The sequence below is a fragment of the Gopherus evgoodei genome, chromosome 16 (genome assembly GCF_007399415.2).
Source record: "Gopherus evgoodei ecotype Sinaloan lineage chromosome 16, rGopEvg1_v1.p, whole genome shotgun sequence".
Lineage (NCBI taxonomy): Eukaryota > Metazoa > Chordata > Testudines > Testudinidae > Gopherus > Gopherus evgoodei.
In genome coordinates this window covers 20,411,037-20,427,974 of record NC_044337.1, presented here as the reverse complement: position 1 = coordinate 20,427,974, position 16,938 = coordinate 20,411,037, and the positions used below count along the sequence as shown (strand labels likewise).

Here is a 16,938-nt window from a genome sequence, read left to right as displayed (position 1 = left end):
ATGCTCTTTAATTAAATATACAGGATAACATCCCATTCAGATGTGGGTATAGACCAAGTATATGTGTCAACCCACACCAACAGGAATCTAATACATTCTCATGTTCAATGCATAATGTGAGACTAAGATTTAACAACCATAACCCATCATTTGAAAATGAACTAACCTTCTCTGGTCAAGAGTAAAAATCTAAATACACACTCAGAAAGACATCAAAAGCTAAATCTTACCTCAGACTAACCCACACATAAAATCACATACTTCTATTAGCAAAGCAGGACAAATATATTTCTAACTGTATGTACAATATAATGACCTCAGACTCAATTTACTACAAAGACTGTATTCTGCAGAATTTAAATTGATACAATTCCAATGAACACTCTTGAAATCAAATGTCCTCAGAGCCTGCCTGTATCATCTTCAGAATCAGTCAGGGAAACAAATTCACTTGACCATCAACCATTCCCCCAGAACCTTAGCAGGTACTACAGGCATAAGCCAATTTCAAACCCTGATAAACATTTTTGGCCACTCACAAAGGCAAAACTAAAATTAAACAGCTGAGCTACGTAGCCTGGGCACAATGCAAACTGAGAATTTCTAGTATTAAAACTCTGCTTGCAATTCCTGTTGCTTTTCATATTAGATTCTGCACTCTTGATGCAGAACATGTAACAAATAACTGTACCTGTTCCTTACCCCTTTTTCCACCCTTGTTGTTAGTGGGTATGAAGTGAACAACTTCCCTTATTCCATTAAGGTCTCAAACATTCAAGAACTACAAGCAGCCTCAAGATCCACATCTAGGGTGGCCAGACAGCAAGTGTGAAAAATCAGGATGGGGGTGGGGGGTAATAGGAGCCAATTTAAGAAAAAGCCCCAAATATCGGGACTGCCGCTATAAAATCAGAACATCCGGTCACCCTATCCACATCCCAAATTCTCTTTTATACCCATAATCCTTAAATTACAGATTGCTAGGCAAATTCCCCATGCTTTCTATTTGGCACTTGAGACCAGTTAACATGAATGAATTCTCTACCCCCTTTTTCAGTTTAAAAAATGTCTAAGTATTATATCTGAAGAGCTGGCTTTGGACTCCAGCAAAGAGACCTGATTGCCTAAACTAGCCAATACCTCATACGGAACAAATGAAATGCACTTGGGATTAAATGCCAACAATGTGGTCTTTGCATTACAACACATAAGTAAGACATGATCGCTCCTCCAAGAAATCACTGAAGTTTTCTTCAGAAGGCCTGAAGATGTCACAGGCCTCATGCAAGTCCAAGATGGCTGCTCACCATCTTGGAGGATTACACAGTAACATACACAACCTTAAAGTCTTCAATGCAGATTTATTTCCGTGGCAAAACAAGTTTGTGAAGACACAGTGGGGGAGATTCTGCTGCTTCACCCAAAGCAGATGGGAGATAACCAGTTCTCCTCTTTTGTAGTTTACAGATTTCAGCTTAGGATGTTTTACTCATGTTTGCAGCATAAATGGTAACAGGGCTGAGTGTTCCATTTTACTCTGTAGTAATCCAGCTCTCTCATCAGGATATATTCCTCCTTTGACTCTGTAGTTTATTCACCCACACACCCATCCTATCAATTCAATACTCTGTCCAGATGCTGAGAATGACAGTTCAGTTCTTTAGCAAAGGATCTGTATTTACTACTTCTCTAATATCCTATAGTAGGTGTAGATGACTCAAGACTTAATTATATAAAACAAAACTTCACAAAAGAACTTTTAAGAATTTAATATGTTTAAATTTGGGACTAATTAATAGTGTGTTCTGGATGATTGAGAGGCTTGATAATGTTAAACTGAACAAGTACAGTCTGCTATACTGAAGAGGACATGGCAAGATTCCTAGGAACTGTCTGGTAAGTCAAGAAGTTCTGTGGTTCGATTCATCATGCAGCCTGTACATTAGTCAATCGTACTCCTTAGTCTATTCTGGAGAACAGGAAAAACGATGGCTCCATTCCAAATACTGTGTACTCTGAAGAAACCCTAATAATCACTTAACACGGCTCTTGTAAAACCTCAAGAAACACTGAAACTCTTCACTATTTTGGAGGAAAAGATGAGAATTACTGCAAATAATTCTTTGCCATTCTATTATAACCGTCCCACATAGACCTTAAAAACAGTTTACAAACAATCTGCAATACCCCATATTACTATTCTCATTTTACACTTGGGTAAACCGAAGAACAGGAGTAGTGATCCATGTCCTGTCAGAGAGTCAACAACAGAGACAAGAACAGAACCCCAGGATTCTGACTTCAAGTCCTCGGTTCTAGCCACTGAACACCACTCTCCCCCCAAAAGAGCTGTACACTTACTAGTGGGATACGTCAGCCTTGCCCAAGAAGCACCTGGCATCTGCATCTCCAATTGCGATTAACAGGAGTTGCTGGTGAATAGTGCCTATCAGGCTCAAGTAATTAGTAAACAAAATTTAACGTATTATCTCAAGCTATACAGCATTTTCAAGGTTTTTCCTTCCCTCTGCTACATTTCAAAACATGATTATTCTGTTCTTTTTTAAAATCTGAATTAAAATAAAAGTCAAAGCTTTGTCTCTTAATCAGAAGTTAGGGAAAAAGTCATAATAGCTCCATTCATCAAAAGCAAACTTGGTAAAGTAGTGGGTACAGCTTATACTCATAAGGAGAGAATGAAAAACACTGAGCTGAGGAAGAGTTAATGGACAGAAATAGAAGATAGCCCTCTAAAATATTTTTTTTAGCAACATAACTGGCTATGACGCTGTTTTCTCTTTGTTTACCTTCTATGGAAAGCAATATAGAAAGCCAAAGTAATGCACTCAACTACTTTCTTATGAGCTTTGCTCTTTTTTTAAAAAATCCAATTATAGAACAACTTTCTCAGCAGGGGTCAGTATAGAATAAAAATCACCAAAGTTAACATACACAAGACCAACAAAGATTAATGTCTACATGGTTTCAAAAGTAGTACAATGCAGATTTCATTAACATTTTAATTGTAATGTATATCTTTTTAATCTTCTTTCACACTAATGGTTTTATATGAGAAAAGAAAAGAAACAGAGAATAAAAAAACTGCTGACAACAAAAAATCAACATGCAAAATTTAACAGAAGGAACTTAATGCTGTAATGGGAAATGAATTAGATGTTGAAAACTGTGTTAATGTTGCATTAAAGCAGAGATTGAATTTCTTGACTCTTCCATGAAAACAAAGTTAAGGTTACAACTTTAAGTCTGTCCCTTACACAGACACACTACAATAAGATTGTTCATTATAAGACAACAGAACATGTACACCTAAAGTTTTAAAAAGGGAGAGTTAAGACATTGCACTGTACAGTTTAATTTATTTAAAGAGCAGCATCTTAGGAGGAGAGTTCTAGTCTTCTTCTTGTCTATTACATTATGCTTTTCAGTAAATTTAATATTTCTCTCTGTTGTATGAGCATATAAGTATGTAAAGATAAAAGTTACACACACTTAGGTCTTTTTTCCATTGTACAACCAAGGTTGGATGATAAAGTAGAGTAGAGCAGGAACAGCTATTTATACCAATGTTTGATAAGTGCAAATGGAGCTACACTGGAGCATCAGAAAAGGCGTAAAACTTGCAGAGATGCATTTTTACCTGAATATCCAGTCCTCAGAACAAAAATAATCTAGGATGAAAATCAGCATGAGAAATTTCAGCACAAACTATAATTGTGTATAAGTTGTGAAAATACAGGTTTTCAACAAAAGTGCCCTCTCAACCATAACTATAATAAAAACAGATAGGCATAAGTTCTTTACACAGGAATAAATATAGGTTGCAAAGCTTGATGTGCTCAATGTAAAATACAGAAAGGTTTCCAAGTAAGCAAACTTCTAATGAAGGATTGTCCTTATTTGTGAGGATTCCATTCCATCAATGAACTGAACCACAAACCTCTGCATCCGACAGAAAGGAGAATCTGCTTGCTCTCTCTCTAAAATGACTAGCTGCGCCCTGTAAACAGCAGGCTGGCCCACAATGCTTCATAGACCTTTCTCCCTTGGAAGTATTTAATCCAACTACTTGCCAAACCTAGTTATGTCTAGTTTTCAAAAACAAGTGACGTTTAGCATTATCAAACCAACATAACCCACCAAGTCTTTCAAGCATACAGCTGTTGTCTTTCAAACAGAAATTTCTGTAATTCCAATAATGTATTAATGCACCTGGGTGGTACTGTATCTGTCATATCATAATTTGAATATGGGGCTCAGCACCTTGCAGGGACAGGAACTCAGAAGACAAATGCTATCCCCACCATAACTTTGGCATTGTTACATTGACACTACAATATGTTCTTCTTGACACCTCTACAAGAGGTTGTATTTTCCAGCCTAACTGTTTTTTCTAGTGCATCACATAACTATAGTATCCTGCGGCATAGGGAACTGGCATGCGAAACACATATCCACACACAAAGTACGTAGCTTTAGGCTGCCACATGTGTCTCTAATAAATCTTGTGGTGTTAAAGCATTTATGGAAAGAAATCATTGCTGGTGCTGGACGACACGACCCCTTTCCATACAAGCGTTCAAACCCACTATCTTGAGAGAGCACAGGCTCTGTTATATTTAACTTACAATTCTTTGCACATGCTATTCTTCAGTTTGCTGATGAATTTTTGCCTCCAGACTCCCAAGGATGGAAATCATCTGGCTCCTCTCCCTAAATCAATAGAATCCTCAAAGAGCTCTGATTGCTACAAATTAGTTGCTACAAAGTGAGGTGATTTTTTTGCTGTTTTTACAAATGATTAATAGGTCCCCATATTGGCTTTATTGCTGTTAGGATGTCACTGTGAGGTAAAGTATTTAATCTCAACCCAATGACTATATATGGTCACTTTGATGGAGTCACCCCCTCCCCCTACATTCTGCTGCCCTTAACTCCTGGCACGTACTTCCAAAGCAAACTGGCAGTATTTGGGAACTGTGCCACTAAAGCAGAAGTCAGTAGACTCCCAATGTTACCATGAACTCCCCCCTTTTCCAGTTAATGCTTTTAAACACCCCTTAAAGCTAGAAAGATTTTGAAAAGATACATAAAGAGAAACTTTTTAAAAATACTTTGAAGTCATTTTATAAAAGAAAAAAGTGTCAAGTTACTTTTGTTTAAATGTAGATTTTATAATTATTGCTTAGAAGTTTAAAATCAGCCCCTCTTGATGTTGAAAAGTGTGTTAATTTATTGAGCCTGCATACTGGTTTGTTATTATATGATTGCTTGTGACTCCTGGACTGGTGTCAATGATTCCCACAAACCTGGGGAAAAAATGCATGGAAACATTTTTGTCTGGTTAGGAAAGGAAACATAAAAATTTACTTTGCGTGAAAGTTTCTAAAAAGTAGAATTTCCAGACCATTTAGAGGATTAGAAAATGATTATTTCTTTGGACAGTACTCTGAACATGGAAAGCACAAAATACATGCCAAGAATTATTACTGACACAGTATTTCAATAAGGTTGCAAGGTATTTTAAGTCTCAGTAAGTGTACCAAAAAACTTGTTTCCTTCCATGAATCAGAGTCACTGGCAGCCAATCACTGTCTCAAATCATATCCCTCTATGGTGAAAACCATGTGAGGCAGCAGTGTGGTACTGGGGGAATTTCCCCAGCAGATCTCCAGAGATATATGGGAAGCCAGGGCCTTTGACAGAGAGGTCCTGTACTTCCACACCATATCCTACCCCAAGTATCCCCAAGCAGTGTAACTCTTTTGCAGACACATTGCCAGTGCCTGCTCTCTGCCCGCCCTGTCCCTAGAACCCCCAAATAGTTAAGCCACAAGGAAAAGATAACAGTTCTAGGCTGCATTATCTTTCCTAATTACTATGAAACTGGAGAACTCAGGGTCTAGTATTTGTGGTCAGGAAAGAATTTTCCCCCAGGTCAGACTGGCAGACACCCTGGGTTTTTTCACCTTTCTCTGAAGCGTGGGACATGGGTCACTTGCTGGTCCGAACAAGAGTAAATGGTGGATTCTTTGTAACTTGAGGTTTTAAAATCAAGATTTGAGGACTTCAATAACTGAGCCAGAGGTTATGGATCTATTACAGGAGTGGGTGAGTGAGGTTCTGTGACCTGCAATGTGCAGGTCACACTATATGATGACGACGACTCCTCCTGGCCTATGAGGGGTTGGGAGAGAAAATGTGAACGCTCCCCCACTTCCCACGCAGCCTTTCCTCCACTCCTCACATCAGGCCTTCAAGTTTCCACCCTTCCCTTCACAGAGACCCTGTATTCTGGGAAAATACCTCCACCCAGTCTGCAGTGATGGGGGAGGGTGAGAAAGGTCATGATATCGCAGAGGTGGCTGAGGCTAAGTCTACACTGCAGCTTATGTAGGCATAATTTATGTTGCTTAGGGGTGTGAATAAACCACCCCGAGTGACATAAGTTACACTGACATAAGTGCCAGTGTGGACAGTGCTATGATGGAGGGAGAAGCACACCTACTACCATCAATGGAGGTGGTTTTATTATGCTGACGGAAGAGTTCTTTCCCGTCAGCACAGAGCGTCTTCACCAGATGCAGTGCAGCTGCATCACTGCAGCATGTATGTGTAGACATGCCCCCAGTCTCCCTCCATAAGGAAGGGGGAGACTCAAGCTCAGAGAGTTCCCTTTGTGCACTGATCTATGTCACATGATCTGGCTGCGTAGTAGGAATTTTATTACCTCTGTCCCCATTTAAGAGAAATCACATGACAAAATGAGTGCAATACCTCACACCTGAAGTCTTGGCATGATTCTTTACCCCTCTGTAAGATCATGTCATTTAACAAGTTAAATACAGCAGATGTGGATAAATACAGTGCACGATTTAATATTTTAAAAAATCTCCGCCTTTAAACATTTGCTTAATTTAAAAAAAAAAAAAGTTGAACTTAAAACTTGCTAACGAATCACAGTTCCCAGCAAATGAGCAATTACAGTTGACAATGATTTATGCCTGAAGCAAGCTGGGAAACATATTTTGCAAATGATCTCATCCACAGGCAAATGTGGCATGACACTTGATTTGCTAAAAAAGACACAAGGTTGTCAAAATTCCTGTCACTTTGCAAATAAAGTCAGGTAGAAAGAAAATGAAGAGCCTCGCCCTCTTTAGCATGGTTAACCTATTTCTCAATGTGCTTGAGAAAAAAAAACTTTAGGTGTTTCCATCAAACCTAGTTATTGACGCTCTGATAAAGAGCAAAGGTTAACTGAACTGCTAAGACTTCACAGAACTAACCTAAGCAATGTAGAAGAGATGGCCCCTGAGTGACTGTAAGGCTGCAATTCACAAGAGTTGCTCTGCTGGCATCATAGACACCAGCAGAGATTTAGGGTATGTCTACAATGGAAACTTCAAAGCACTGCCACGGAAATACTCCCACGGCAGCGCTTTGAAATGCGAGTATGTTCGCGTGCAAACACTGGGAAAGAGCTCTCCCAGCGCTCCTGGTAAGCCACCTCCACGAGGAGATTAGCTCCCAGCGCTGGAAGTCTGTCTACACTAGCGCTTTAAAGTGCTCAGACTTGCTGCGCTCAGGGCAGTCATTTTTCACCCCCCTGAGCCAGCAAGTTAGAGTGCTATAAAATGTAAGTGTAGACAAGCCCTAAGGAATTGAACAACTGCAATGCACAGCACTTTCCCTGGCCATCAGGAGTTATAGAAAGCTTAAATAATCAAAAGAAACAATATATAATAAAGATATCCGTGTTTGAGTAGAAGAAAAGACGTGTCTTTAACTTTCCATTTTCTTCAACATCTACATGAGTTTTGTCAAATCAATCAAAAATGTTAAACAGTTTAACTGTCCCTTGAAGTGTTTTGTGACTTATATAATCACTAGAGCTCTCTGAAGCTATTATTCCTTTCTACCTCACTAAACCCCCTCTGTTTTCACAGAAAGCTACTAACAGGTTGCCTCAGCTTAAATTCAAAATCTGGGAAAATTATGGCTGAATCTCCATTCTAACCTAATTTTGTCAGGCCCGGGTATTTTTAAACACAAGCACTCTAGGGAGATAGCCAATGGTAAAGTCACATCATCATTTTGTAAGATTGCTTTGCTAAGTTTATCCACAATCCAATGACTCCAAACAATATTTAGCAACACACCAGCCTATTGTGTCAGAGAGCCATTACCAATTTAAGTACTATTGTGCCAATAAAGCCAGCTTTCAAATAAAGTACATATCTGCAGACGTGCACAGCAGAGCAGAAACCGTCTAGGAGACCTGGCAGGGAAATCACACTTTATAAGAAGATGGTCTAAAATAAATATTTCCATTCCACACAGTGAGGGTTTGCAATCTGATTGGAATAAGCATACACAAGTGTGGAAGTTTCTCTGAAGCTAACCCAGATTTCTTCGGGGGTACAACGGTGAGCTGAACAAGTGCTCTTGTGCTATTTCTGGCACTTCTCAGAAAACCAACTGGATATACCACAAAACAGCATCTTGTCTCTCGGCACTTTGCTGCCTGATCCTAACTGAAACCTGGGGCTAAAATCTGAAGTTTACAGAGAGGTTTGTTTTGAGTCTAGGCCTAGAAACAGACAAAGGCCATGTCTACATCTAAAATTTTGCAGCGCTGGTTGTTACAGCTGTATTAGTACAGCTGTATAGGGCCAGCGCTGCAGAGTGGCCACACTTACAGCAACCAGCGCTGCAAGTGGTGTTAGATGTGGCCACACTGCAGCGCTGTTGGGCGGCTTCAAGGGGGGTTCGGGGAACGCGAGAGCAAACCGGGAAAGGAGACCAGCTTCACCGCGGTTTGCTCTCGCGTTCCCCGAACCACCCTGCAAACCGCAGGGAAGGAGACCTGCTTGTTCGGGGAACGCGAGAGCAAACCGCGGCGAAGCTGCTCTCCTTTCCCGGTTTGCTCTCTCGTTCCCCGAACCCCCGAGCAAGCAGGTCTCCTTCCCTGCGGTTTGCAGGGTGGTTCGGGGAACGCGAGAGCAAACCATGGCGAAGCTGGTCTCCTTTCCCGGTTTGCTCTCGCGTTCCCCGAACCACCCTGCAAACCGCAGGGAAGGCGACCTGCTTGCTCAGGGGTTCGGGGAACGAGAGAGCAAGCTGGGGAAGGAGACCAGCTTCGCCGCGGTTTGCTCTCGCGTTCCCCGAACCACCCTGCAAACCGTAGGGAAGGAGACCTGCTTGTTCGGGGAACGCGATAGCAAACCGGGGAAGGAGACCAGCTTCGCCGCGGTTTGCTCTCGCGTTCCCGGAACCACCCAGCAAACCTCAGGGAAGGAGACCTGCTTGCTCGGGGTTCGGGGAATGCGAGAGCAAGCTGGGGAAGGAGACCAGTTTGATTACCAGAGGCTTCCTCAGGTATGCTGGGATACCTGCTTATTCCACGGAGGTCAAGAAAAGCGCTGGTAAGTGTCTATACTTGATTACCAGCGCTGGATCACCAGCGCTGGATCCTCTACACCCGAGACAAAACGGGAGTACGGCCAGCGCTGCAAACAGGGAGTTGCAGCGCTGGTGGTGCCCTGCAGATGTGTACACCTCCTAAGTTGCAGCGCTGTAACTCCCTCACCAGCGCTGCAACTTTCTGATGTAGACAAGCCCAAAGATTCAGAGGGAAGGAGCATTCTTATCTTCTCCAAACCAGTTTAAACATCGATGATCAGAATCCACATGAAAGGCCAATTAATGCAGTAAGACAGTGCTCTTCACATCTTTGGGCTGACAAAGTTTACAGAATTAGAGCCCGACATGAAGTCGGTGCTAATGGCACCATTTCATATAAACTGAAATCTGTCGGAAACCTAAAAGATTCCCAGGGTAAGGAAAATCCAGACAGATCAGATTTATTATTCAATAGTGGCATGAAGTTGCTTTCATTTTGCAGAAAGACATTGTCATAGCCTGAAAAAGAAGCAAGTGTGAATTGGTCACCATCACTTGCAGGAGTACTTTTATACACACGTTGTCAGCATGCTAAATATGGTTTTATCTTGCATGTCTTCTATACCCTTAAAAACAGAGAGAGAGAGAGAATTAGTGTAGCTAATAATAAGCAACACAGTCATAGAAAGGCTTCTTCCAAGATCAAACTTTGGGAAGCTGGAACAACTGGGCTTAAACTCCATGAACAAAATTATTAAGATAACTTTAAATTGGACTCCAGTACTTGAAGTTTTCACCCATCTCTTATCCACATCAAGATCTTACATTTCAGATACTATATATTCTAATACATCACAATTCAAGATCCATTAAAAAGCTGCCATCAAGTAAATTTATGCCACCAATTTACGTCTTACAGAAACTGTTTCTCAAAAGGTACGATTAATAGAAATGTCTATATGTCTGGCATTTTCTCCTTTAAATTCTAATGGAAATGTTTTTGTTTGGTTTTCAGTGCTCCTTTACAGTGTTTGCAAAATAAACACTGTAGTATTGTGCACCTGCAGAAGAACCAGAAGACTAAACTTCCTATAGACTGGGTCAATTGTTTGTTTATTGCAACAGTCCAATTTAAGAGAAGTTCAAAGCATAAACATTAATGGTGCAAAATTAAGTGAGATTTTAGAATCCACAGTGTTTTATTAACTAGGATAATTACATTTGTTTTGTAAAATTATGTTTACCTGAAATATATATTATATATTTAACCTGAATGTCCCTTTAATACTGTTCTATGCCTTTTTGTGTATTTTTTAACTAAAGAAAAAAATTCACATTTCATTACAGAAAATGTATTACTTTAAAAAATTGCTAAAATTTGCAAGGAAGAAAGATTTCAACTCCCACAAGTTCATTCCTTCCCTTGGGCATTCCAATTCCACCACTCCTCTTTCACATAACCCCCCATATGAAACCTCGATTTTGAGACTATTTGTTGTTTTTACACAATGGCATGAAATCTTCAGTGGACCATGGAATGACATTTATTCCCAGGAAAATAAGGGCAAGGTCCCTAATTATCTTGTATTTGCCTCTCACTAGAGGTTGAGCTATTATTACCTCTACTGTTCATAGCTTGAGGATATGTGCTGACTGTTTTAGGCCTGGCTAACAACATATATTCAAGTAAAAGGTAAAAGGTTTAGCCTTAGTCTGTTTAAAGCTATTCAAAAGTAGATATTCAGCAGTTGAATGGGCTTGTATTTTTGTTTCATTTTAACTATACTCATACATACATTTTAGCACTGCTTCTGGATAGCACTGAGCATTGTTCGCTCTTACTGAAATCTAATAGGCCTGGAGGGTGCTCAGCATCTCACAGCATCAGGATCCTAACGCTTTGTATGAAGTATGACTAGATTGTTTCAAGAATCACATTAGATACATGATTCCAGAAACCCACTCTTCATGCACTGGAATATTAACTTCTAGAAGCCAATATGCAACTGAGAGGACAGCAATAATTCAGTTTTGTTTACCGATTTCAACTTCTACTACTGTTTAATATTTTAGTTTGAAAAGGTAAAACAGCATGCCAGCTCATCAATTACTCAGGACACAAGACAGACACTTGGCAAGCATGAAGTGCATCAAGCTACTCACAATCTCACAAATGCCTTTTGAAAGGAGGAAACACACAAGTAAATATTCAAATTAATGAAGCAGTGTGTAATGGAGACTTCATTTTAAGTGTTCCTGTACTTTTCCTGTGAATACATATGGGTGAGTCTCACATACTGAAGTACAGAATGTACTGCTATCATTTTATTTTCTATAGCAGTGGTGACATTTGGAGAAGTCCTTGAACAGGGCAAATGTACTTTAACTACAACATGCTGCCTACTGCAGTATCTACCGTAACACACCAGCATTCGGAAAGGCACTTATCCAAAAAAAATCCCAACCCAATAAAGTACCACTATTTTTTCCACACTTCTACATCAACAAGCTGCTTAACATTCTGTGTCTTGCTGACCACGTGAGATAACATAAAATAATACTGGAATATTATAATACATCTGCTCCGCACACCCCCCGCCCCCAAAAAAACCCACAACTGCAGTCATTTGAATGATAGCATCCTTTGCAAAAATGTTATACCATTATTCATAAACTATGCATTTGGGTGTTTTTTTGTTTTTTTTTTTAAATCCCTTTACCTCAGGCCATACAATCCTCCAGTACCAAGAGTGCAAACATCTATACAAACACTTAGAAATTAAAATCAACTAAGCACTGCAGCCACTTCATTAATGTGTTTCTAATTATAACCTGTTTCTCAAATCCATTTTGCTAGGTGAATAGGATTTGGAAAGACCATAGGATCTAATCAAATTCTACCAGAAGATTCAGCTTCTTTTCTAGGAAAGCTCCAATACTAGGAGAGGAGGTGTGCTTTGGGAAGTAACTCTCCCCCACCCACCCCCAAGCAAACAAAAGAAAAGAAAAAATAAATATCACCTTTTTACACTAATGGATGCTTTACTCCTGGTTACACAAAACACTTCCTTATCTACATCTCCAAATAACTGCAATTTGACATTAAGAAAAAGACAGCACAGCTCATCATGTTATTTGAAGTAATTAATTTATGTTTGTGTCCCTGACTCCATGAAAGGCTAAGCGGTTTGTTATAATATTTACTGTGTCTGTTCCTTCAGTATCAGGGTTAAAATCTACTGTATTTATTATTTATTTTTTTAAAATGAGAAAGAAAAACCTGTTTACTGAATGCTCACTGAATTAGCGACATGGGGCAGAAGACTGTTTTATATTTTATTGACTCAATACACTTACTGTATTAAAAGCAGGACCTGCCAGCAGCAGGAAACAGCAGTAAAACCTCAAAGGAATTTTTTGGGGAGGTTAAGAGACAAAGTCCAGGATATGTTCCCCCATATTACAGAGTGGATTAAAATATCTCTCGTAACTATTTGTTAAACATTAGTAGAGTGCTGGGCATTGTACAGAACAATGAATTACTATGTACAACTGGACACAATCCTTTTATCAAATGCACCAAAGGACTATCAGTTCTTTTGAGGGCAGGGCAGAAGGAAGGAAGACAACAATACCCCTAGAGAAGAGGAATGTGGTGTGAAGGGAAAAAAAAATCACTCCCAGTGGACAGGGTGAAGAAAAAAAAGTCTCTGTGCTGTTTCTTGGGCAGGAGGAATTCCCTAGGGAGGATGTGGGAAAAGATGGGGATTCGGGACTGGCTTTATTCCCCTGGGAAGGACAGATGGGAGACAGAGCAGGGCAGAAACCCGCTGCAACAGTGAGAGGACTGGAGCACGCAGGGGTGCCTCAGCTATAGTACTGGAGAGTGGCTTTTCAGGGGTAGGGTGTGGGAGATGACAGGAGAGGCGTTTTCCGGGTAAAGGGTGTGGGAGGGTAAATTCCTAGGGTTAGGACAAAGGCAAGTCCAATGAGATCAGAGGGAATGGTGTGGGGGGAAACTCCAATATGATAGGGTGTCAGGAGAATTGGGACAAGTCCCCTGGAATGAAGATATTGGGATGACTCCGCTGTATATGGACTCCGCTGTATACTCCATTGGATGAGGAGGAGTAAGGGGTGACAGCCATAGGGGGGAGTAGGTTGGGACTGAGCCTCATGGATGGAGGGTGAGAGGGCCTAGGCAAGCGCTAACCCCATGTTAGGGGGAGAGGTAAGGAAATAGAAGGGTTATTGTCCCAGCTGGAGGGGCAAGGTGTTTAATCCCTCGGAGGTGACTGGTAGAAGTGACTGTGTGGGGACAGGTAGGGGTTAGTCTGCTGTTAAAGGACTGCACTCTCATGCAATCAGTGGGGCCAGTTCCCCTGTGAGTGGACTGAATATGTTGGAGTTGAGTCCCGTTTGAGAGGGAGCTCTTCTCCCCCCACCCCGGAGGCAGCATAGGAGGTGCGGGGGGGACCCTCTGGTGCAAAAGAGGGGTGGGTGGGGCAAGCTCTCTGTTAGAAGGGGCAGAATGAGGAGGGTGTGATCCCCATGTTGGGGGACAAGCAGGGGCAAGGCCCATGTCGGTGGGACAGAACATCAGAGAGGGAAGAAGCAAATCCTCTGGATGATTGGCGGGGGGAGGGGTTCATGATGAGTCTGCTGTGGATTGGGAGCAGGGTAGGTGGGGACTGAGCCTCTGTGGGAGAATCCCCTCTGGGATGTAGGTTAGGAAGAGAGCACCAGGCTGGGGGGGTTAGTCCTCTCTAGAGAGAGAAGAACTAGGGAATAGGTGGGGGATGGCTGCCCTCTTAGGGGGGAGGATAGAGGAACCAAGTCTGCTGAATAGGGTGAGCAGGGGAGGGATGTCTCCCTTTAACAGCAGTACGAATATGACACACATACCCTTTGAGGGGGTGACTCTCTGGAGGCAGGTGTAAGTTAGGGGTGGGTAGTTCCTGCAACTAATAGGCTAGGGGACAAGTCTCCCTTGAGGAAAAAGGGGTTGATTCTTTAGGGGAGAGGATGAAGGGCAACCTCAGGCAAGGGGGTGACTTGGGGGGAGGTGTAGGATGGGGTGCGAGCCCCAGGGGAGGTGGACCCAGCCCTAGGGGTGAGGGTGGCTGGGGGGGCAAGCCCCAGGGGAGGGGAGGTAAACACTGGTGAGGTGAAGTAGGATGGGATGCAAGAGCCCCAGGGGAGGATGGGACCCTAGGGATGGGAGTGACTTATGGGGGGGGTGTGACCCCAGGGAAGGATGACTCCGTGGGGGAGTAGGATGGAGTGAACAGTGCAGGGCAAGCAGGGAGACTGAAGGGGTAGGTTGGGGAGAAGGGGAGGGGGATGACTCGGGAGTAGGTTGGGACAAGCACTGGGGGAAGGGGAGTAGGAAGGGTGAACACTGGTGGGGCAAGGGGGATGATGAGGGAGGTTGGGGCAAGTCCCGTGGGAAGTGGGCCTAGCCCTAGGGATGGGGGTGAGAACCTGGGAAGATGGGCCTAGAGGAGGGAGGGTGACTCTGAGGGAGGAATAGGCTGGGGCAAGCCCTGGGGAAGGATGACTCAGAGGGAAGTGGGGGGCAAATGCCAGTAGGGTGAGCGGGGTGACTAGGGTGGTAGGTTAGGGAAAAGGATGATGGGGGGGAGGTTGAGGCAAGCACTGGGGTGGAAGGATGACTCGGGGGGAAGGAGAGAGGGTGACTCGGGAGGGGGTAGGGGAGCAAACATTGATAGGGCAAAGGGGTGACTGGGGGATACAGTGGGGGGAGGGAGGAGTTGGGGAGAGGGGAGCAAACACTTGTAGGGTGAGGAGGTGACTGGGGAGGTGACACCCAGGGGGGCGAGGGGGTGACTGGGGTAGGTTGGAGCGGGGGGACAGGGTGACTCGGGGGGGGAGGGGAGCAACACCCGGTGGGGCAAGGAGTGCAGGTTGGGGCGGGGCAGGGGGTGACGGGAGGGTGGGGGAGTGACACCTTAGGGGGAGTGAAACTCAGGGGGCGAGGGGATGACTGGGGGTAGGTTGGGGCGGGGGGAGGGTGACTCAGAGGCATTAGGAGAAGTGAACCCCAGGGAGTAAGGGGGGGTGACTGCAGGGGAGGCTGGGGTGGGGGATGGGGGGCGACTCGGGGGGAGGGGAGAAAAGCCCGGGGGAGGTGAGGGGGTAACTGGGGGGTAGGTTGGGGTGGGGGACAGGGGTTGACTCTGGGGGAGGGGAGCATCACACAGGGGAGCAGGTTGGGGCAGGGCAGGGGGAGCGAAGCCCGTTGGGGTGAGGAGGGTAGGGTGGGGTGGGGGTTAATGCAGGGGGGTTAAGGGGAGCAAATCCCAGAAGGGCGAGGGGATGACTCAGGGGGGGCAGGGTGTGACTTGGGGGGTAGAGGGGAGCAGGTTGAGGTGAGTGATGGTGGGGGTTAGGGGGAGCCAAGCAAAGCCGGGGAGGGAGAGGGGGATAGGTGATGGGGGGGTTAGGGGGAGTGAAGTGAAGCCCAGTGGTGGGGAGGAGGCTAGGTTGAGGTGGATGATGGGGGGGTTAGAAGGAGAGAAGCGAAGCCGGGGGGGGCGAGGGGTGACTGAGGGTAGGTTGGGGCGGGGGGGTGACACCTGGGGGTGGCGAGGGGGGTAGGTTGAGGTGGGACAGGGAGGTGACGGGGGGGTTAGGGGGAGCGAAGCGAAGCCCAGGGAGGCGAGGGGGATAGGTTGGTGCAGGGGGGGACTCGGGGGGTTTGAGGGGAGCGACGCCTAGGGGGCGAGGGTGGCCGGGGGCAGGTTGGCGCGGGGGGGGCGGGGGTGACGGGGTAGGCTGGCGCGGGGCGAGGGGGACTCGGGGTGGGTTGAGGGGAGCAAAGCCCGGGGGGGGGCGAGGGGGGCCGGGGGCAGGTTGGCGCGGGGCGAGGAGGATAGGTTGGGGCGGGGGGGGCGGGAGGGACTGGGGGTGGGTTGAGGGGAGCGAAGCCCGGGGGGGCGAGGGGGGCCGGGGGTAGGTTGGGGCGGGGCGAGGAGGATAGGTTGGGGCGGAGGGGGCGGGGGGGACTGGGGGTGGGTTGAGGGGAGCGAAGCCCGGGGGGCGGCGCGGGGCGGCACTCGGGGGGTTTGAGGGGAGCGAAGCCCGGGCCAGGGGGCGCGTGTCCCCGGCTGCGCTCCCGGGCAGGGGCAGGGGCAGGGGCAGGGGCAGGGCCCGGCTCCCGGCGGGCAGGGGGCGAGCGCCGGGCGGTTACCTGCGGGGCTGGCTGCCCCACGGACGCGCGGCGGCTCCCTCGGGCCTAGCGGCGGCTGCCCGGCTCGGCGGCAGGAAGTGATTCCAGCGGCTCCTCACATGGACTTTCCCTGACCTCGCCCAGCAGCGCCGAGCGCCGCAGCCAGGCAGCTCGCGGGCGGGGACACGGGGCGCAGCCGGGGAGCGGGGCTGATCGCGGGCCCTGGCCCGCCCGGCACAAAGCGCCGTGGGGCTGGAGCCGGCTGGCGGAGCCCTGGCCCTGCAGGCGCCACAGGCTTTCCCCGGCTCCCAGCCCCCTCCGGG

At 45.4% G+C, this 16,938-nt stretch overlaps 1 protein-coding gene across 1 annotated transcript in view; it reads right to left on the bottom strand.

The window, feature by feature from the left end:
* The window catches only part of NACC2 (NACC family member 2), an 89,057-nt gene extending 72,344 nt beyond the window's left edge, over positions 1 to 16,713 (bottom strand). Inside the window, exon 1 of the mRNA XM_030535145.1 lies at positions 16,637 to 16,713. The gene's annotated coding sequence lies outside the window, so the exon portion shown is untranslated. The remainder of the gene's footprint in view (positions 1 to 16,636) is intronic.
* Between the last annotated feature and the right edge of the window lie 225 nt (positions 16,714 to 16,938).